At 38.3% G+C, this 23441-nt stretch overlaps 1 protein-coding gene across 11 annotated transcripts in view; it reads left to right on the forward strand.

The window, feature by feature from the left end:
* Nucleotides 1-408: 408 nt before the first annotated feature.
* Dtna (dystrobrevin alpha) overlaps nucleotides 409-23441 on the forward strand; it is a 341323-nt gene continuing 318290 nt past the window's right edge. For 4 of the 11 annotated variants that reach the window (XM_051202197.1, XM_051202202.1, XM_051202203.1 and 1 more), the window contains exon 1: nucleotides 409-638. The gene's annotated coding sequence lies outside the window, so the exon portion shown is untranslated. The remainder of the gene's footprint in view (nucleotides 639-23441) is intronic. The other 7 variants (XM_051202207.1, XM_051202208.1, XM_051202209.1 and 4 more) reach the window with 3 other exon arrangements.

The following is a 23441-nucleotide window of genomic DNA, read 5'->3' on the forward strand; positions in this document are numbered from 1 at the left end:
GCCTCTATTTTAAATAGAAATTGCATTGTTTGAGTTCTTGGGTTCCTATCAAAATCTGGGTCAATATAAAGGAATGATTTTTTTTTATTTTAATACGCACGCTGTTTCAAACCCCAGCACGTGAGGGCAGAAAACTGTAGGATATAAACAAAGCACATAAATCAAGCCTAGAAGAAGAAAAATCTTCATCTAAAAGGATTTTCTCTTTTTTTTCAATGAGGAGTATAAGCACTATTTCTCAGGATAAATATTTGGGTCCAGAGAAGAGGCTAGTGCCACACAGTGTGAATGTGTGTGCGCGCGGGAGTGTGCACGCGGGTGTGTGTGTGTGTGTGTGTGTGTGTGTGTGTGTGTGTGTATGTGTGTGTGCTGTGCGTGCGCGTCCGTGGAGAGGGGCGGGGGAGGCGGATGAGGAGGATGAGATCATAGCTTCAGGATCCTCAGGAAACCCTGGTACAGGCAGCAGCCAGCCTCCGCTGTGCCCACATGACCCACAACTCTGGCAGCGGACCCGGCACTTCCAACATTACTAAATAATCAGCGAGCTGCTCCCACTCTGGGCCCACACCTCCCTGCAGACGATGGACACCTTCTAAGAGTTTGGCGAGTGGGTGACCCAGGCGCCCGTCCATTGCAAGGTGTGTGTGCACGGCATCGGCTTCCTTGACGATCGGGGCGGGGAAAAGCTCAGGGGTTCAGAGGGTCGGGGTGCAAGGCTATGAGTGGGCTCAGGGACTCAGATGTGGCGCTGTCCCTCACCGGGAGCCGCGAAGCCCTGGAGGCGCCAGGACGCGTGGCCGCCTCTGCGCAGGGACCGGGGTGCCCTAGCAAGGGCAGAGGCGGGCAAAGTCTGGAGCCTCGGCGGCGGGGAAGGGCTGCGCCCTGGCACCCACTCGCGGGGTTCCCACCTGTGCGCCCGCTCCCGGCGTGTGCCGGGTACCAGGACTGCAGTAGGCACCTCCCAGGGCGGCGGGGCGGCGCCTGGGGCCCACGGGGCGGCGGCGGCTGCGGCGGGATGCGCGTGGCAGATGAATCCCCGTGTTGCAGCCCACCCGAGGTCAGGGCTGCCCACGACTCCCTGCGCCCTCACCGCGGGATGAAGTGTTCCATCGGGATCTGCCCTCCGGGTCGTTATCGTGGGCTATGATGCGGGGAGGCTGCGTGGCCAGCCCCCGCTGGGGATGGCACTAAGGCTGGGGAAGTCTGGAGAGGAGTGGGGGAGGCCGGGGTTGACCGGGAAACCCGCGAGCCGGTCTCTCCCGCGGCGCGTGGGGCGGGCTTTGCAGTGCGGCGCGGGGCCGCGCGGAGCGCTAAGCACGAGTGGGCAGTAGGGACTGCGGGGCTGCCCGCCTCCCTCCAGTCTTCCTAGCCTGTTGCCCACTTTAGAGTTCTGGGCTGGACAGAGGCAGCTGGGAGGTTCATTCTACCCAAAGTGGGAGGTAGGGAGAGGACTCTGTCAACTGCCCAAAGACAAGCAGAGGAGGCTGGCAAAGGCATGCTGGGACACAGTATCATTAAGACTTGACCTTATAATTTTGCTCTTGGACAGCCTTGGAGCATGGTGGCTTTGGGAAGATAAGGGTGAAACTTGAGGCCAGCGGTGGGGTAGGAACAGACGATAGCCCCAATGGCTTATGTTTGCTCCAAAACAGATTTTGAGTTGAGGTTTGCATTAAAGGGTTCCTTTTACCTCTCATCACTACTAGTGTTTACTGTGATTTTGTGTCCCTTTGACATAAATACCTATATTGTTGAAGTATGTGTAGCTGCTATCACTGATTATTATTACTATTACTTTGCTTATTTCAATGTCTTCACACCTTAAACAATTTGGTTGTTCAATCTATTACTTTTTTTAATTCTTCCACTGGCAAGAGAGGTAGGGTTATTATAGCATCCACTCCACCCCCACACCCCACAAAGGGCATCTAGCAAAATAGCTTTCCTATGGCTGCATCGTTATTAGGTATCAGAGACCTTTTAGCTTTCAGGGAATGATCAGTGACAGAAAACTTCCTCAAGATGAACCCCTTCATTGCATACATTCAGGACAACTAATTCTTTTTTAGAAGTTTGATGCCACGATTACAGCAAATACCCATTACATAGTTTGCTTTTGACACAGTTCACCAAGTTTCATAGAATTATTATTGATCAATGCAGCATGTAACAATGTTAAAATTCAGTAGTTAAGATTTATCACCAACGTAACTACCATCAAGTAAGTAGCTCAAGCTTTGTATTTGTTTACAATTAAGGATAAGCCTCCTGGGATATGTCTGTTTGCTTAAAGAATAGATTTTCTATACTTGGTTTTCTTCAGAATACCATTTCCATCTTGCAGAAGTTTTAATAAGTTCCATTATCTTCAATGCAATCAATCTGACAGGGTCTTGGGCACCCAAGTAAAAGGGTTATGCAATTCTCTTTCAACTGATAAAAAGAGAGGGTGTATGTAGAGGGCATGTTATGCCCAGTCTTTTAGTCAGTTGTCTGTGCTGTCTACACAATTATGTAGAAATGAAGTCTGAAACCAAGTTTTCTCATTAGTTCTAAGTTGACATACTTTTAAGCATATCCACTTGTTTGAAATGCACTATGATGAAAAGAAAGGTCTCAGTGGGCTCAACTCCAGCTTCACATGCCTAGAGATTTACTCCTCACTTGAGCTTATCATAGAATTTTTATACGAAGCAATTTTGGGGACAGATGTCTGTCTTAAATCTTCATCTGTTATTTTTAAAGTAAATGTAATTGCTTCTTCATATAACAAGGTTCCAGCTTACTTTGACATTCATAGGTTGCCTTTCATTCTTGACTTTCACTTGAATTAAATTCAGTTTGCATATTTTTAAACTCACATTTTCAAAAGCATCAGTAACAGATCCTAAAATCCAACTGAATTATGTGACTATGAAAACAAGATCTGCAGTCACAAGACAAAACCCAGCTCTCTAGTGGTGATCACTTCCGTCCCTGTACACCCCTGGATTATGTCCAGATGTTTATTTGTGAATACTAGCATGCAGCATTGTGGACAGAGCATTGCATTCCATCAGGAACAAAAGTGATGTTGAACTTGAATTTTCTTTTCTTTTTCTTTCTTCTTTTCTTTCTTTCTTTCTTTCTTTTTTTCTTCTTTTAAAACTTTGTTGGTTTTATTGAAATTTTTTTCCTCACATAATATATCTTGATTATGGCCTCCCTTCCCTCTGCACCTCCCCCCCCCAGTCTCCTCCACTACTCTTCCCATCCAGATCTGTCCTCTTTCTGTCTCTCATCAGAAAGCAAGTGGGCTTCTAATGAATAACACTAAAATAAGATAAAACAAAAACTAATAAATCAGAATGGGACAAAGCAAAGAAACTGAAGGAAAAGTGTTCAAGAAAAGGCACAAGACACAAATATAGATGGAGAGATCCACTTACTTGTCCCTGCACTAGGAATCCCTTAGCAGACACCACAGCTAAACACTGAACCCAACTCCTGGAATTCAGTTACAGAGAGGGAGAAGTGATGCACAAAGGGTCAAGACCAGGCTGCAGAAACACACAGAGATAGCTGACCTGAACAAGGGGGAGCACATGGACCCCAGACTGATAGCTAGGAAACCAGCATAGGACCGACCCAGACCCCATGAATGTGGGTGTTAGGAGGACTGGGCATTCTATGGGTCCTCTAGTAATTAATCAGTATTTATCCCTAGTATACGAATGGACTTTGGGAGCCCATCCCATACAGAGGGATACTTTCTCAGCCCGGACACATGGGAGAGGGCCTAGACCCTGCTCCAAATAATATGACAGACTTTGAAGATCCTCACCCTCCCTGGAGAGCAGAAAGGGGATGGGATGGGGGTTGGGATGGGGACAGGGGAGGAGGGGAGAGTGAAGAAACTGGGATTGACATGTAAAACAAGCTTGTTGCAAATTTGAATAAAAAATATTATTAATAACCCCCACTAAATTAAAAGTCATAATAGATGCACAATGAAGCTGTAGGATAAAAAAGGGGGAAAACAGAATGAAATGAACATATACATAAAATTAAACATGAATAAAAATCAAGTTTTATTTTTCAAAAGTTATGAGATTTTCAAAACTCTAATCTAACATGCTGTTTGTTTTAAAGACATAAGTGCCCTGACACTATCTGTGTCTTAACTGAGTCAAAAATGTTCTAGTTTTCAGTCTTCTGATACTTATTTTAGAGAGTGCATTCCCTTGCTGCTTTTATCTCATGTTGGTTTCTGACCTGACATCCCAGTCACTGCCCCATCCCTCTGCTTTGGGAAGATTTGCCTGGGAGCAGATCATCCCCTGTGCCTGACGCTGAGGAGGGAGCACTAAACCTTGGGAGGAGCAGGTTGATGTGTGAGTGAGCACCAGTCCATCAAAGAAGCAGCTTTGACAAGATCATTGGAAAAATGACCTAGTGAAATGAATTATTGTCTTCAAGTTACATTGTTTACTGGGTGACACTGTGTGTCAAAGGATTCCTGAACAGGTTTTGGAAGTCAAAATAGGACCCAGAAATAAATAAAAGGTGACAGTGTTTGTAGAGGAGCAGTGTGCCAAGTGTTGATCAAGTCCAGTTTTCTTCCGAAATGCTTGCAGAGCAACTTTTGGAATCATTTTCTGAGTCAGAGCCATGAGTCTTCCTTTGGTTATCATTTGTCCACTCTTCCATTCTCCCCAGTGGGCACAGTAGGGGTGGCAGAACTGCCATTACTCTTCAGTGCACATGGAGAACTTGCTGATAAATTTGGTTATTACCCCATTCCCAGAAAGCTATGTAGGTTTAGTCAACAGTAGTCATTTTCTTTCCTTGCAGAAACAAGTGCTCTCAAACTAAATGGTGTTTTTCGTTTTCGGTTGTGTCAGAAAATATGTCAGATAGAATTTTAATTGAGTCATCACTTAGTCTCTAAGACTTACTGAAATGGCCAAGGGCAGCAGAAAGTTTTGAGGGAGATGGGGGGAGGATATGTTTGTGTTAAAGCAAACATAATACTGACATTTATTAAACATTTTCTATGAGATGAATTTTCCTATGGGTTCTCTGTAAATTAATTGATGTTCACTTCACAAAATAGCCATATAATGACTGCATTTACTGTAATTATCTATTTTTATTTAAAGGAGGAAAAGTTGAAACTTAAGAACAATAATCATAATCACAGTCAAAGAGTTATACATGAGCTTCACATTTGAGTATTGAGGTTCCAGGGTCTATTTCTATCAGTGTTGGGAAATATGACTCTTCCTAATTTTTCCCTTCAATTATTTCCATTAATAAAAATTGATGGAAAGAAAACAATGCTTTTTGTATCAACACATTTTGCCCCATATTTAACCTGTTAAATATGTATAAACAGAATGAATATGTTCATACACACACACACACACACATATATATATGTATACATATATATATATGGATAAGTGGGGATCAGAGCCAGATTGTGGAAATTTTCCTATTTTATATGATGTGTATGTTTAAATTTAAAACATGGTCACTTGAATATCAGAAACACCAATTTAAGAGTGTGGCATTTATCATTTCAAATTATTTGGGAAATATCTATAATAGACAGAACCACGATGCCTAGAAACAAACTCAGACTTCACCACATACTTCACTTGAACCATTTTCCACAATGTCTGTCTAGGCGCATGCTGCAAAGAGACTATACAGTGCAATGGAAAACTTCTATTAACTTATCTTAATACAATGACAATGACCCTGTTAACTTTTACATTGAGATCTTTTGACATAAATCAATGTGATTACTATGGTTAAAAGTAGTGGGAATTAAGCAATTTTAAATTTTTACCAAATAATGTTAACCTAATTCTGTGGAACATATCATTAACAAAGAGAAATGGTAATTGGCTAAACATGCCAATGCAATCAGAAGTCTTTGTTTAGCATCTGATGATAAATGTTAGTGAATGTTGGTGAGCAACTCATATGAAATACATCAGACATGAGTTCATATACGGTGAATATGTGCAGTGTTTGTGTCTCTTCTTTGAAGTTCTTGGAAATGCTGAGAGGAGTGACTGTATTTTCAGTGACTTGTGTATCCCTTGGAATCATGTGATACATTATCTCTTTGTGTGTTTTGCTCATACAAGGCCTGGTATCATGGAGTAATTATGGCTCTTGTTTATGTACAATAGGTACATTTACCATGAGTAGCTTAGTCACTGTAAGTAAAAATATGTAAGACTTGATTTTTTTTCTTTTGACTTGTCTCAGAGTAAACAATGCTATGGATAACACTGATGAATAACACATTAAATGGAATTTACAGTTTGATGCTATAATGTAATGTCCAATTATAGGCTTTTGTGTATCAAATATAAATAATTAGTGTGGTAATAACCACAAAATTTCAGTCATTGAAAATGACAAAGACTTATTTTTTTCTAATATTATAATCCATCATGGTCAACGACAGGTTCTATTCTTCATCTTTCTCATTCAAGTATACAAATGTTTAAATCCCCAAATATTATTATTTTTTATCATGACACGCACAGACCATATTTAAATACCACAAGTTGGTAAAGTCTTCCACCAGAATGCAGTATGAACAATTCCTATATTTTATTGGTCAAGAAAAGTCATGTGACCATGTCTAACACCCCCTAGACACACACATACCCCAACAAAACAGAAGAAAAACACAATTCTATCATGTCCTTGTTAAAACAAAATAAAACTTGAATGGATACATCTAATGGGTACCACATAAAATTAGTGAGTTCCCTTCATCTAATGTTATTCATTATTTAATGTAAAGGTAGACTCATTAGTATCTATGTTTTAGAACTTGATGACTAGACTCCAGCAGTTCTCAAACTATAAGTCATGACCCCTTGGAGCATCATATATCAGATATCCTTCATATCAGATATTTACATTACAATTCATAACAGCAAAATTATAGTTATGAAGTAGTAATGAAATAATTTTATTATTGGAGGTCACCACAACATGAAGCATTGGAGGTCTGCAGCATTGGGAAGGTTGAGAACCATTAGTTACTGGAGTATTTTACATAAAACCTTCAGTTAAGAAGTAAAAGGATAAATCAATTGTGAAATGCATGCTGCCATTGTTTTCCAGCATGAGTTGCCTTTAGTCGGGGGATAATGGTAAATTCTTAATGTTGAGTGAAAGCATCAGATGACCAATTTGACAGCCATTGCAGGCTAAGAACAATACAAAGAGTGTACTCCACCAATAAGGACAAAACTGTTGTGCTACCATGCATTTGTTATTTAAAAGAAATGCATGTAAAATCCCTCTTCATTCTGTGACTTTACTCTTTATTGGCAGATATAACTTGCATATATAGTTAGAATATAGTCAACTCACATTTTAGCATTGCCTTCCCCCCCCCCAATCTTTCAACACCTTGCATCAACTTGCAAAACCTTAACACTACATTGCAGAAGAATTCTGACACTGATATAATGACAGATGTCATCACCATGCTACTAACTCCTGTTGTGCCTTCATGGCCATAACAACTTTACTCCAATTATCTCCCTTTCTTAGTTCTGGGAAGCAAATAACTTATTTTTCATTTCTACAATTTTGTCACTTTGGGAAGGCAACATAAATAGAATTACACCATATGGAACTTCAGGGTTTGCTTGTATGCTAAAAATTTTTTTTCTGAAGATTTGTGTAGATTGAGTATGTCTCAAAAACTATCTAACTTTTATGGATCAGTAGTATTTTATGGCATGCATGGTGACATTATTTAGGCATTCAACTAACAAAAACACTGACTTTTTCTCAGTACTCAATAAAAACTGCTGTGACTATCTGAATATGTCTTTTGTCTCAACATAGATATTATTGTGGGGGATAAAAATAATATCAGGCATCACTTGTATTCTTTTATTTGAAACTATGAAACTCTTCCAAGATGAATTTGTGCATTATAGCAATAATGCATAAGGGACTGATTCTGAATCCTCACCAAGATTTGTTGCTTTTATTATATCTATTTAGCCATTATGTTAGGTAGGTAGTGATGTCCTATTGTGGTTTTCATTGGCAGTTCCTTAATGTCTGATGATATTGACTATGTTTTCATGTCTTCAAATCATTTAGATGGATTCTTTCCACTTTCTTCTCAAGTTTCTTCAATTACTAGAGTTCCTTTGTTTTACACCAAATTTCAGAATTATTTGCCTGTATTGCCAAAACAATATCTGACAATCCCCGGGTCATACATTACTGAGGGCAAATGTCAATGGATACTTGCTGAAATTTGGAGAATTGTTCTTTTTAAAGATGTGGCCATTGATAGGTTTCCCATGCCTTAGCGGATGGTCAAACCTATATGTACATGTGGTGAACAGTAACTGAACTTTGTGATTTACAAGAAATAAAGTTATGAAGGTCTGAAGCTGTCATGTTAGAGGGAACATGGGGTGAGAAACTGGGGTGTGTATCATATTGCATTGTATATATGCATGGAATTCTCCAAAATAAAGACAAAAGCCATCATAAACTAAAAAAACAATAGCAATGAACAATCATATATATTAATCAAGTGTTTCTATTTATGTGGAGAATGCATTCCATTTCTTCTTTGTTTTAAGTTTTTCCTCATTGGATTCTTTCTCTTCCATTTTTTTTTCTTTTTATTCTTTTCTCATACAACACAACCTGACCAAAGTTTCCCTCCCTCCACTCCTCCTAGTCCCGCTACCTCCCCCTTCTCCTAGTCCCCCACCATGACTTCAGCTCTCCTTCAGATCCACTCCTCTTGTATTTCTCTTCAGAAAAGAACTGACCTCCCAGGGATATGAATCAAACACAGCAAACAAGATACAACAAGATATTATTTAAACAAAAAACCAAATCCTTCTTTCCTTTTATTCCTGTCATATTTGTGACCAGTATCAGCCTGTCATTACTATCAGTGCCAGGAGAAAAATAGCTTCATAAATTATGTGGGATGCTCTTCCTTCTTTGATATTTTTGAAGGAAATTATTTATACTTGTTATTCATTTTTTAAAATTAGTGTAATTCTCCATTGGAGCCAATTGAACAAGAGGGGGTGCTCTTCTAACAGACTTCAAACTATGAAATCAAACATTTTAATACTTATGCATTTCTTGTTGTTGGGCAATGTGACAGGATCTAGACTCACAGAAGAAACAACCTATACAGATCTGAGAAAGATTATCTCGATTAGGTTGCTTGAGACGGGAGGATTCCCCCTTAATGTGTGACAGGCTCAGAAAGTCAGCCAAGCATAAGCATTCATATCTCTCTATTTGCTGACTGTGGATATAATGCAGCCAGCTCCCATGAGCTCTTGACATAATGACTTCAAGGTGTGATGGACTACAGCCTCAAACTGTGAGCCAAGTTGCTTCTTCTCAGGTTTTTTATGAAAACAGTGAGAAAATAGAACCTACTTTATTACTCTAGGGATATCATAGAAAACTACTATAGACTGAGTGGTATAATTACCATAAAAAATCTTCATGCCAGGTGGTGGTGGTACATGTCTTTAGTTCCAGCACTTGGGGAGGCCAGGCTGATCTCTGAATTCAAAGATAATTTAGTCTATTACAGAGTGAATTCCAGGACAGTCAAAGCAACACAAAGAAATCCTACCTTAAAGAAAGAAACAGAGAGAGAGAGAGAGAGAGAGAGAGAGAGAGAGAGAGAGAGAGAGAGAGAGAGGCAGCCACATAGACACACAAAGAGAGAAACAGAGAGGAGGAAGTGGAAGGGAGGGAGGAAGAGAGAAAAAAAGAAAAAAAAGAAAGAAAGATCTTCTAAGTCTAGGAGGCTCACACTCCAAGATCAAGCTGTTGGTTTATTTTATTTGGTTGGTCTTGAGGTATCTAACTTTGATTATCAGATGACTGGTTTTTCCTCACAGTCTCTTCACAAGATCTTTTCCCTACATAGAAGCAACCAAAGTATCCTATTCTTTTATGGACATTGCATTAAGATCTTCCATAACAACTAAATTTCAACTAAAACAACTTTTTAGAGGACCTATTTCTAGGTACTGTCACATTCTGAAATGCTCAAAGACTTCTGTGGTATGGATGGAGTAAGATGTTCAATAAGACAATATTATTCACAGTACAGTTCTAGTATCCTTCATGCTGTATTAGCTGTTTCCACAGCTAATTTAAATTGTTGAGGAATTTGTTCACATTATGTAATTTATCAAGTGTGTTTGTGTAGAATGACTCAGAATAATTTCACTTGAAGTCAGCAGTGATTCCCTTTGTGCAATTCCAAATGTGGTTAATTTGTGTTTTCTCTCTTCTTTTAGCCTTGAAAGAGTTAATCCAATTTTCTTTATGTTGTAAAAGAACATACTACTTCATTTATTTGTCTATGTTGTTTTTCAGTATGTTTTGTTTTACTGATTTTTGCCTTTAAATAAGTTTTCTATCTTTGAGTTGATATTACTCATTTTTTGTAATTCTGGTGAGAAAAGCACAAGTTATTAGTTTTAAATTTTTCTACTTCTCAATTACATGCATTTAGTGCTGTAAATTTCTTGTTATTCCTTGTTTGACTTGTGTGTTGCATAGACGTGTCACTGCATTCCTGGTATTTAGAGATTTACTGATATTGTTCTGGTTTGGCTTTCTAATTTTATCTATGATGGTCAGAGAGCACACTTTATATGATTTCCATTCTTATAAATTGGTTGATACTTATAGTTTATAATTTTTTATTAATTCTTGATTCCTGAGTATGAGGCTTGCCCTGGAGTGTTAATTAATAATCAGGAGTCACACCATTAAAGAAAACTGGCATACCCTATCCTAGAAGCCATGAGATTCCAACAACTGTCATATGTTTGAACATATGACACATGTTGGTGCATGGTCAGTGTTTGCAAAAAATTATGGATTGCACTATTTCAGAAGGTCCATCTATTGCACATTAAGTCATGTTGTTTGATTGTGCTGTTGTAATATCTCTGTTGAATTTGATAATTGTTTTACTGATGAAAAATGTGCAACACTAACAGTTATTTCTCCTTTAACTTACATTGATTTGGATTTGTATATTTTATAGCTGTTAGTTGGTGCAAACATACTTATCGACTGTTAAAATTTCCTGATATACTGACACTTGATTCATTACATGATATTCTTTATTGATTCTGGTAATTTTGTTGTCTTGGATCTCTATTGATATTAATATATACTCCTTTTTCCTTTACTTGATCATTTCACATTTCTTTTTAAATCTTCATACTTTGTACATGCTTAAGTTGTTATAGACTATTTATGCTTTTTGTAGATAGATATAGTTGGGCTGTGGGAAGCCTTAACCCTCTCTGAGGAGTAGAGAGGAGTGAAATGGGGGAAGGAGGAAAGAAGGAAGTGGGAACTGGCATTGGTATGTAAAATGAGAAAAAACTGTTTTAAAAACGAAAAATATGGTTGGGTCATAGATTTTCATTTTTGCTAATCTATTCTTTTAGTTTGCATATCATGACATTCAGTTTTACTATAAGTAGCTACCTCTCTGCCTACTGCTTTAGTTTCTGTTTGTTCTTTCTTTGTATTTTCTCTGGTAATTTTTTTATGCTACTCTACTAGTTATTAGGACACTTTAAGAATTTCAATATTTTTGTGTACAGTGTTGAAAATGCAGATTATTTATAATCATTTTAGTGACTATCCTAAGCACTACATCATATTTATAGAGATTACAATGCCTATTGGTATGATTTTTAAATTTGAGTAAAGTATAGAAAATTCACATCCCTCTACATCATATCTCATTTGTACTTGTGTTAACTACTTCCTTTGCATATACTTAGCATTTCAGAGGGTATCAAACTTATGCTTCAACTATGAAGTATCACTTCGAAAATTCAAGAAAACAGCAAAGTTTCATCTCATTTATCCATGTTTTTGCTTGTCATGTTCTTTTAAATCATCATTTATGTTCTAAGGTTCTATATTTTTTGTTTCTTTTCTGTTTGTTATTGTGTATGCTGTATGCATGTGTTCAAATGTGTTTGTGTAGGCCAGAAGTTGATGTGTCTTCCTGGATTCCTGGAGAATTCTCCACCTCAGCACCTTATCTCCTTGTCTTTGGAGACAGGGTCTCACATTAACAGTGCTCACAGATTAGCCAGAAGACTAGCTAGTGAGTTCTAAGGATCCTACCGTCTCTTATATATATACATGACTATGCCTGGATTTTTATATAGCTGTTTAGAATCTAAACTTGGGTCCTTAATTCTTCACTATCTTTTCAGTTCTTCCCTTTTATTTGGAGAACTTCCTGGGGCTTTTATTTTTCCAAGAGCTTTACTTTATTGCTAATTTTGAATACAGATTTACAGAGGATGAACAAATTTTCAATTTCCCCCTTTCTTTTCCTCCCCCTAAACCTTCCCACATACTCTTCCTTGCTCTTTCAAATGATGACCTCTATTACATTAAATTTTATTACATGTATATGTGTATATACATAATATATATTTCTAAATGTAACTTGCTCATCCATATAATTTTACTTGTATTTTTTTTTCAGGCCTAACCATTTGAGTGTGCTCTTCTCTGAGAAAGAATATTTCTCCTGCTTTCATATTTCTTAGGTGCCTGCAGTCCTTTGAATGGATCTAAGGCCTACTAGTAACCCCCATCCACTTTAGCATGTCGATTGTTGTCTGTCCTTGCTCATCTCAAGCACAGGGGAGTCATGTTGGTGACACTTTGCATGTAGAGTCTTTGATGTTACTAGGAGACAAAAATCTCACAGCAAGCTCCAAGAACTTCTAGTCCTCCAATCTTTCAAGCCCACTGTTACCTTAGGTGTGGAGTGTATTATAAATGTATACATTGAAACTGGGTTCCACAACTCTGCATTTTGATTGGTTACACTTTTCTACAGTGATCTCTGTATGTTGCAAAGAGAAGTTTCCTTCATGAAGGGTAGGAACTACACTTACCTATATATAAGGACAAATGTTTAGAATGATAGCTAAGGATTATGCTATTTTAGTAAAGTGATGGTTGTAGGTTCTTCTTCAAGATCCATGACTTTATCCATCGCAGGTTAGCTAGGTTTCCAATACTAGGCACAATTTTCCTCTTTGTGAATGGTCCTTCAATCTGATTAGAGAGTTCTTGGTTAAAGATAAGGTATGTGTGCCACTATTACACCCTTAAAGTTACTGTGCCTAAATCTGTCCTTTAAGAGAAAGTCAAATCCTCTAGTGACAAAATAAAAATCTTTGCTTTCATAAAAATGCCTTCTTTTTCTATTTTGCTAGATAATATTCTAAGCTAAGAATTCTCATTCTACAACACTTAAAAATTGTTATGTCCTTTCTTGGGCCTGAAAGGTTTTTGATGATGAATCTATCCCATCCTTTATTGTTTTTTCCTGTATAAAAATATCATTATCTCCTTGCTTTAAAAGAGAATTTTTTAATCCAATTTTTCATAGATTCCACTTTGATGTGCCATGGAAAATATTTCTTTACTTGGGATGTGATATGCTGAGTGTTTCTTAAGTTGTGAGTTTTATGTCTTTTCTAAGTTTTGGGAAGTATTCAACCATCAATTTTTATTTTTTAATTTAGTTTTTACATCCAAATCCCAGTTCTCCCTCCCTCCTCTCCTCCCACTTCTCCCACTCCCCACTCCTCCCATCTGCTCCACAGAGAGAGTAAGGCCTTCCCTAGGAAGTCTGCTAAGTCTGTACCATCATCTACTTAAGGCAGGACCAAGGCACCTCTCTACATCCACACCCCTTTGTCTAGGCTGAACAAGATATCTCTCCATATAGAATGGGCTCCACTAAGTCAGTTTGTGCATTAGTGTCAGTTCTTGAACACACTGCCAGTAACCTCATATATTGTCCCAGCCACACCATTGTCACCTATGTTAAGGGAGTCTAATTAAGTCTTACGCAGCTTCCCCATTTGTCAGACCAGAGTCAGTGATCTCTCACTAGCTTGGGACAACTAATTCTGTGGGTTTCCCTATCATGGTCTTGACTCCTTTGTTCATAGTTTTGCTCCTCCCTCACTTGAATTGTACTCCAGGAGCTTGGACCAATGATTATTTGTGGATTTCTGCATTTTCTTCCATCGGTTTCTGGAAGAGGGTGCTAGCTTCTCTGGTTTGGAGTTGTGGATTGTAGGCTAGGTATTTTCTGCTTTATGTCTGGTATCCACTTATGAGTGAGTAAATACTATATTTGTCTTTCTGGTTTTGGATTACCTCACTTAGGATGGTGTTTGCTAGTTCTGTCCATTTACCTGCAATTATTTTTATTTAAATTAAAAACAATCTTATTTTACATATCAATCCCAGTTCCTTAACCCTCCCATTCTCCCATGCTCCCCATCCCATCCCTCTTCTGCTCCATAGAAAGGGTGAGGTCTTCTGTGGAGAATCATCAAAATCTGCCACATCATTTGGGGCAGGGCCTAGGCCCTCCCCTCGTGTGTCTAGGCTGAGAGAGTACCCCCCCATGGGTAACAGGTACCCAATGTCCATTTGTACACTAGGTTTAAATGCTCTTCCATTACTAGGGGGCTCATAGACTTCCCATTGCCTCCAAATTTTAAGCCATCAAGTTTTCAATCCTATGCTGGTTTTTTTTTGTTTTGTTTTGTTTGTCCCTCTGTGTCTCTGAGGAATGATTGTTAGATCTGTTGTCATAGTCTCATGGTATGTTAGTCTCTTGTGCCTGATGTAACAAATGGCTACACATGTGGTACCTGACTATAGACTTGTTCAGTTTGTCACAGTCAGAATTCAGTCTCACTGGCTAATGTTGGTCTTCTGGTAAAACTTCTTTCCTCGCTGGTTTTAAGGCCTAGCCTGTTCCCTGTCCCAATCCTGAAGGTCACCTGTGTTCTTTCATTTACATTCATTTCTTTGGATCCCTTCACCTATAACATCATCCATTCCTTTTCCACAGCCAGATCTTCTACTCTGCTTCCTTTATGGACACTATGTTTAAAGTAGTAAAAGAAGTAAAAGGCCCTGTGAATAACCCAAGATATTCTCCTTGGACAAGATTTGTAATCTAATATGTACCAAAGTTTGAGACAACATTCAAACTTTCTAGAGAGTATAATCTCTATAAATCTCTGGAGCATTATATGGCCATTACACATTTCCTTATTTTGCCTTCTTCAGTCTAATTTGTCTCTATTGTTCACATTTGGGAATTCCTTTGGTTCTATTTCCCAGCTTCAAAATCCTTCCTTGTCACTTTCATCTTCTTATTGATCCAACCCGCTAAATTTTATATTACTATTATTAGTTTATTTTTTCCTTTTTATTGATTTATTTATTTTATTCCCAGACCACAGCCTCCCTTGCCTCTTATCCTTACTGCCTCCCCATCTCCTTCATCTCCTCCTTTATAATAGTTTAGAAAGTGGCAGACTGCCCATGGGATTCAGCAAAGCATGGCCTATCAAGTTGCTTTAAGACCAAGGACCTCCACCTGTATTCAGGATGGGCAAGGCAATCCAGAATGAGAAAGAGCTTCCCAAGAGCCACTCAAAGCACCAGGGACAGACCCTGCTCCCATTGCTGGGAGTCCCACATACAGTTCAATTTACATAAAAGTCACATATAAGCAGAGAGCCTAGGTCAGGCCCATGCAGTCTCCCTGGTTGTTGGTTCAGACTCTTTGCTTTCCCATGAGCCAGGATGTGGGTTTTCCTAAAATGTTCTTGACCCTCCTCTTTCCTATAACCCCTCCTCCCTCTTCTCAGCAGGACTCCCAGAGCTGAACCCAATGCTCTGCTTTGGGTCTCTGAAACTGCCTCCATCAGTCACCGAGTGAAGGTTCTTTGACAACCAGGGTAATAACCAATCTGGATCACAGGGGATGGCCAGTTCAGGCCACTGCTGCCAGGAATCTTGGCTGTGGCCATCCTTGTAGAATACTGGAAGTTTCCCTTGCATCAGGCTTCTAATTGACTCTGTAAAACTCTCCCCTTTTCAGCCCTCTCTCCTCTCTCAGCACCTTTCTCCTCTGCTCTTCCCCCAACCTGATCCCTCAAGTTACCATGCCAACTGGCTCCCAGTCCAACCAGAACATCTCCTCTGTTTCCCCTTTCCAGGGGAATCCATGTGTCCCCACTTGGCTAGGTAACAAGATTTATTTTTTGTTTCTTTTTTAATTCTGAAATTTCTACTCTATTTTTTAATACATATTTTTGTCTTAGCTGAATTTTTCATTCTTTCATTTGTAATGAGCATAGTTGTGATAGTCAGAATTAACTGTCAGCTTGAGACCGCCTAGAATGACCTGGGGAAAGTTATAATAAGAGACTGTCTACATTGGGTTGGTCTATGGGCATTTCTGTGCAGAATTTTCTTAATTAAGTTAATTGATATAGGAAGAGACAGCCCAATGTGAGTGTGCCACCCTTTAAGCAGGGGTCTTAAAGTGTAAAACAGTGAGCCAAACTACAAACAAGAGAAGATGTCTGTTTTGATTGGCATCTATTGATGTATGAAGCAATAGAAAAGTTCAAGGAATTAACTACTTCATTTCTTTGACTTTCAGGCACTACAGCTAGCTTTCTTTCCTCCAACTTTCACACTCACTGTGTGCATGTTTCATGTACAGTATGCATAGTTTTGAGTTGTACATAGTGAGGACAAGAAAACGTCCATGGTACACATAAAATCTATGCATTTCTGCAAATGTAAACTGAAAAGTATCACTCTATATCACTTGGAGGATGGATCTCAAAAGAGTTACAGCTGATCTATTACCAGTTAACTAAAACTTTATTGAGCCCTGGGGTAAATGAGTCTTTAGATGCTGATGTGAGACGATTCACAGAGCAGGCCACCACTCAAAACTGAAGAGACCACGAGAAAACACTCTTACGATGGACTCACCCCACCCCTATCCCCTTTCTCTCTTTCCTTAAAAAGCTGTACCTGCACAGTGTACTAAGTAAGTCCAGAGATCTCCATTCCCATGGCTGCTTTCTTCCCCAACATCTTGGAAGCATACTGTCCCGGGTTTTATTGTGTTCTCATTTAGTGTTCTCCATTTCTTGAAACGATTTTGAGTTCCAAAATAAATAAATAAATAAATAAAAATAGTGATTAGAAGTACATGTTCAAATTCTGAGGACCTCCTATCCACAAGCATCCTTATTCATTTCCTTGACCATTGACAGTAACAAGATCACAAAAAAAATGATCTTGTGAAATTCTTCCAGAGACAACATAAGTGACATTGTAGCTAGCAGTTCTTCAGTCTCAAAGTCTGACCTGAGAAAAGCAGCAATGCAAATGAGGAATTCTGAGAATACCAATTCTAATGGATTATCCCTCAGAGAGAGAGAGAGAGACAGAGAGAGAGAGATAGAGGAAGAGAGAGAGAGAGAGAGCATAGTGACTGCTTTGGAAATAGCCCTCTAGGCAATTCTCATGTCTGCTCACTTACCAGGGTACTGTGCTAGAAGTAACTCTTCAAACCACTGAAGACTGCGTTAAAATTATGTTCTTGATGACTCTCCTCCATTCATTAGGCTTGGAGAAATTTTATCCATTGAATTTAACATTATATGCTTTAATGATTAATGTATTTGCAAGAAACTACAGTGAAGAAATTTGAAATGTTATCATTCCAAAACTATCTCTCTTATTAAATGCATATTAATTACTTACACAATTATTTCCTATTCTCATATCAAATCTATTCCATGTCTGACTTTTTAGCTGAAATCAGAAATAATTATCTATGCTTTTATGCTCCCCATATCTTCCATGTCTATGAGTGTTAGAGCTGACACCAGTCTTGAAGGTCTTTGGAGGTGAGGATGGTGTCAACTTTGCATCGTATAAAGAAGATGCTTTTTAGGAGGCCTTGTCATGGTTTATTGTTAATGACAGATGCATATGCAGATGACTGAACTCATCACTGTCAGGACCATATCAGCTCCACCACAGGGGATTCTCTGTCTACCACACGCAGGCACTTTTCCCTGGGGTCATATGAGATTGAAGGCAATCTTGGTTACAAGACTGTCCTGAAGAAAGAGAAAGTCCACTTCTGAATAGAACTTTAATAATTGGGGAGCAGTTCCAAGACCTACAATGGGGAAAGACAAAAGAAGTCAAAGGTTAAAATGTTTAAAGCATCTTATGGAAGCCACAAAACAGAGATGCATGCAAGCAGTCAGGCACTCCTATCACTAGGTGTTGTTCAATTTTATTTTATTTTAGGACCTGTTATGTAATTTGATCCTGTCAACTAACAAATAACTAAATCTGAAAAATGTAACAAATATATATTTGCTTGGCACCTACTCCCATCACTAATATTTTAGCTTTTCAATTAGACAATCATAGGTTACTATGCACATTTTTAGGCTGAATTGTTTAATTTCTATAAATCATTTACATTTAAGTTTCAATACTAACTTTTAAGAAAGTATTTCTTTGTCTTTTTGAGATTATAATACAATTACATCATTTCCCTCTGTCCTTTCTTCCATCCTAATCCCCCCCATGCTTGTCTTTGATCTCTTTCAAATTCATTGCCTCTATTCCCAAATATATTAATATAACCTGCTCAATCTGTATAATGTTATTTTTATGTATGTTTTCTGGGCTGACCATTTGGTATTGGATATGCAATTGGTATGGCCTTCCCTGGGGAAGAATATTTCTCCCTGTCAACATTCCTTAGTAATCTATAGTTCTTTGTTTGGAGTTGAGGCCTAATGGGTTTTCCTTCTGTCCATGTTAGCATGTCTATTAGTATAGTCCTTATTTGGGTTTTGTTTAAGTGATCATGTTGGTGAAACATGGATACAGCTTCTGACGCTATTAGTAGACAGAGTATCAGAGGAAACTCACTGCTCATCTGACTCTTATGATCTTTCTGTCCTTTCTTTAATGTCCTAGTTATGGGAATTGTTTTATGGATCTATACACTAGAGCTGGGCTCCACAACTTTGCATTTTGATTGGTTGTGATTTTCTAAAGGATCTCCATCAATTATAAAGAGAAGTCTCCTTGATGAGGGGTGAAGATTACACTTATCTTCAGGTGTAAGCACAAATATTTAGAATGTAGTTAGGGATCATACTGGTTTTGTAAAGTGCCTGTGTACTAAACCTCCAAGATCTTGACTGCTAGCCTCAGTAGTTGGCTAGATTTCTTATACTAGGCATGATTTCCTTCTTGTTGAGAGGTCTTAAGTCCAATTAGAGAGCTGTTGTTAACCACCAAGTTATGTGTGCCACTATCACATCCTTAGAATTATTTGTGCCATGCTGGTTGCTGGTGTGGTGTATAGTTACTTCTCTCTTTTGGAAGTTTGCATGATGTCTTCTAGTACCATGAAAGTGAGCCCACAGGGAAGCAGCATTCAGGTCAGTAGCAGCTTGGGGGGGTCTGTGGCTCCTGTGTCTGAAGTGTATGTTATTTTCAGGATTCACCTTCCAACTCAGGGGAGTAACCACCAATAACAATAGCTGTAATGTTTTGGAAGTTTTTTGATAACCCTGACCAACAATTCAAAAAAGAGCTTCTCATACCTATTGTTTGGGGTGGGGGATGTTGTTAGATTATCTTTGGCTCTTGGAAGGATCATTGTCATTCCAGATAAGAAAATTTTATTTTAACTATATATGTATATCAATATACAAACTGGCATATATTATAGGACTTTAAAGATATATCACTAATAGTTTGATTCCTAGTGGCTTTTCAGATATCATTACCTCTATTTTACCCTCCTTCCTCCTTTTGTATTTGTTTCCCTTCCCATTTCTACTTAGAGTCACTCATTTTTCCTATGTCTCCCATCACTTAACATGATTCTCTATGGTTCCATTTGTCAACCTGAGTATCTCATGTCTTTATTTACTTCACACACATTTTTAAAGATTTTTGCAAATGGGTAAGCCAAAGAATTAGCTTGTGACCAACTTGCCTGCCTTTCATTGAACATGATATATGGTTTTGGATAATAAAATTATTACTGTCTTACTCTTTTGCTATTTATCACCACCAGTTGTATTTTGGATTCTTTCCTAAGAGAATGATGCCCAAATTCCCAAATATTGTCTATAAATGTTTGCTTTTAAATGGTGTTGGTTATAAATTGTTAATGATCACAACCAGTCTCTTTTTAAAGGTAAAAGGGGATTATGGCATAGAAATGAATACATTGTTTTGAAATGGATTTTCATTTATTAATACAAATTTCAGGTCTATATTGTGATAAGTATATTCTCCTTTTGTTTGGATATTGTGTTTGCATAGCACATTTAAAAATGTAATGTGTAATTAAGTACAGATTGTAGATGGTTATGTATGATAGTTAAAGCTTATAGTTAGGTTGGTTAGGTTTTCTAGATATATAGAGACATATTTCAAATGGATAGGCATTCTTCAAACCTTTCAAAGACCTACAGAACATGGAATTTAAAAAAGTTTAGGGTTTTTCTTGACAATGAGGCACAACTGCTTCTTGCAATACCAATTCCCTCAAAAAGGAAAAGTAACATCGAAGAAACTCGTTATGTAGTTTGCTTCCAGTATGGCAAGACTAGCCATTTGGGCAAGATACTGCTTTCTTTTGGACTGTTTGACTTCATGCTATATAAACTGGACATGCAGAACCCACAAAAAAGTGCCTGCTAAATAAGGTGGACATTGCTGAAGGGTTCCTGCTTAATGGAAGAGTCTGCCAGAGAGTCTACAGGATACAGAGAAAAGTGACTGACAAAGTGCCAATACAGGTGGACAGTTTAGTTTCCTGCTTTGCCGAGGAATCTTCTAGACATATAGGCTGAATATGGAACATTACAGAAGAATTTTGGGTGCCTGACCTGGAAGCCAGTTGTCTCTGTCATTTCTAGAGTTTATATATTATCCTTCTGTGGTCTTTGATGGAGGTGAAGACAGTTATGGTTATAGTTTTCCTTAGTTAGGATTAAAAGTATGTTACATATAAGACTTTAGACTTACAAAGATAGGATAGTTAATATAATATTTTCTTTAACTCCTGATAATGTTAATGGACTAAATATTGTTAACTATAGTTCTTATTTAATAGCTGTTTTGTTATATATTTTACTATGTTAAAGTTAAAGCCTTTTTATTTAGACAGAAAAGAGGATATGATGGGAGATGTCATTCTGTAAATATGTTTCTCTTATTCGTTAATGAATAAAGCACCTGTAGGAAAGCAAGATAGGTGGACTAGGAGACAAGGAGGATTCTGGGAGATGTAGTGGAGAGGAATAAAGATGTAGGACATGAGAAAAGAGGTCCAGACCTTTTCTCTAGTAAGATAAGACCACATGGAAACACATAGATTGATAGAAATGGATTAGTATTAAGACAGAGTTAGCCAATAAGAAGCTCTAGCCACTGGCCAATAGCTTTATAACTAATAGAATCTCTGTATATTATCTTTGGGACTGACTTGGCTCTGGGACCATGCAGGCAGGAAAGTGCTTGTAACATAACGTGTGTGTGTGTGTGTGTGTGTGTGTGTGTGTGTGTGTGTGTGTCTGTGTGTGTCTGTGTGTGTGTACCTGGCTTATATAGCTCCCATTTACTCAATTTGCTAGAGTGTTTATCTATCTACAACATATGGGGATTAGACTTCCCAACTCTCTTTATGTTGTGTCTGTCCAATGGCACTGTATAAGCAGGTACATCATTTTATTTGGAACAATGACTGTTTCTTATACATGGAGTTATCGATTCTAAAATAAGGACCTCATCTCTAGCAGGACTACTAAAATGTCTTATTTCTTTAAGTAATTGCTGGTTTTGAAGTTTTTAACTGTGACAAATAAATCACAACACTTAAAAGCTTAAATAAAAAGGGAGAAAAACTGTAGCACTCACACTACGACCTGTTCCATGAATTGGGCAAAGGCCTAGAGATTGAAATAAAGAGAGAAGACAGCGGGTCATTCATTCAATGGCAATGTCAAAACACTGAATGCCGAATGCCGTTTATTGAGGAGATGGAACGGGCTTAAATACTGACTTTCAGCATGGTGGAAAATAAATGGATTTTTAGGCTTAGCTCCTCCAGACATGTATGTTATCATGAGATACGTGTTATCAAAACAGGAAGAGTACCAATAACAGCTTTGGGGCAAGGAATTCTGGCCAACAGCTTCAGGCTTATTCAAGATGCCTCAGGGATCCATGTGGGGCCTTACAAAAGACAACAGCAATATCCAGATCTTATGTCATCATCATAAATTAAAGAAAAGAAAAACTGGTTTCAGAAAGGTAAAACATGCTCATGGTGTGTGTGTGTGTGTGTGTGTGTGTGTGTGTGTGTACATTTGTATAGGAAGTCATATGTTGGTGGGTGCACCATGTGTAAACACATGCCAGTATAATTCAGAGGACAACCTTGAATGCCATTCCACAAGAGACATCTAACTTATTTTGAGAAGCAGGATTTCTCACTGGCCTGAAGCCAATCAAATAGGCTATACTGGCTGGCCAGTGAGCCCAAAGATTCTCTTGTCTCTGCTCCCTAGTGCTGGGATTATGAATGCACAATACCATTTGTGCTCTTTTATATGTGTTCTGAGAAGTGAATGAAGGTCCTCATGCTTGCATAGCAAGCATCTTACCTACAGACCATGTTATAGCCCATCACACTGTCATCTGTTGGTAAAGTCCAGATTATCCACTACAGTGTTGACTCATAAACAATAAATATGTTTTTGTTCCAGTATACTAATAAATTCTAACTCTTCCCTTTAAGCAAAACAATATTTACCACTATAATGGAGATAAAATAATATTCTCTAATGCTTATGCTTTTAGGGTTAGCATGTGGCCAAGATGATTTTGAGGATTTTATCTAGCCATGAACTATATTTTCAAAATAGAGGAACATTTCAAAGAATAGGACTATTTTTTTCAGTGTTAGTGTAATACTCAACCCTCTTATTTTTGTGTTTTCACTGGCTTGCTTGAGCTTGCTTTGATTTGTTATGTTGTTTTTCCTTCATACATTTTCATGGTAGCTGGAAAGCAAAAGTTTTCTAATATTACTGTTAAGCTTAAACATCAGATCTCAACTTTGCCCTGTGTTCATATAGCTGAGCCCTTGTGAACAACAGAGGTGATTAAAGTAAGACCAAAGGAAATAGTATCTTACCACCATTCTTCCATGGCATTGTTTTCATAAAGCAACATAAAGCTAAACATGGTAGTGCCTATCTATACTACCAGCATCTGGAGACAAAGATAAGAGGATGGAGGGTCCAAATCCAGTCTGGGATACACAGAGAAACTTCGTCTCCTGAAACAAACAATGAAACAATCCAAGTTCAAACTGAAGCATAAAGGGGAAAAATAGTCCTCTATTTCACATGAGAGGTGTGTGAATTGGTGGCTATAGCTGCAGACTA

The sequence above is a fragment of the Phodopus roborovskii genome, unplaced genomic scaffold, assembly GCF_943737965.1.
Source record: "Phodopus roborovskii unplaced genomic scaffold, PHOROB, whole genome shotgun sequence".
Lineage (NCBI taxonomy): Eukaryota > Metazoa > Chordata > Mammalia > Rodentia > Cricetidae > Phodopus > Phodopus roborovskii.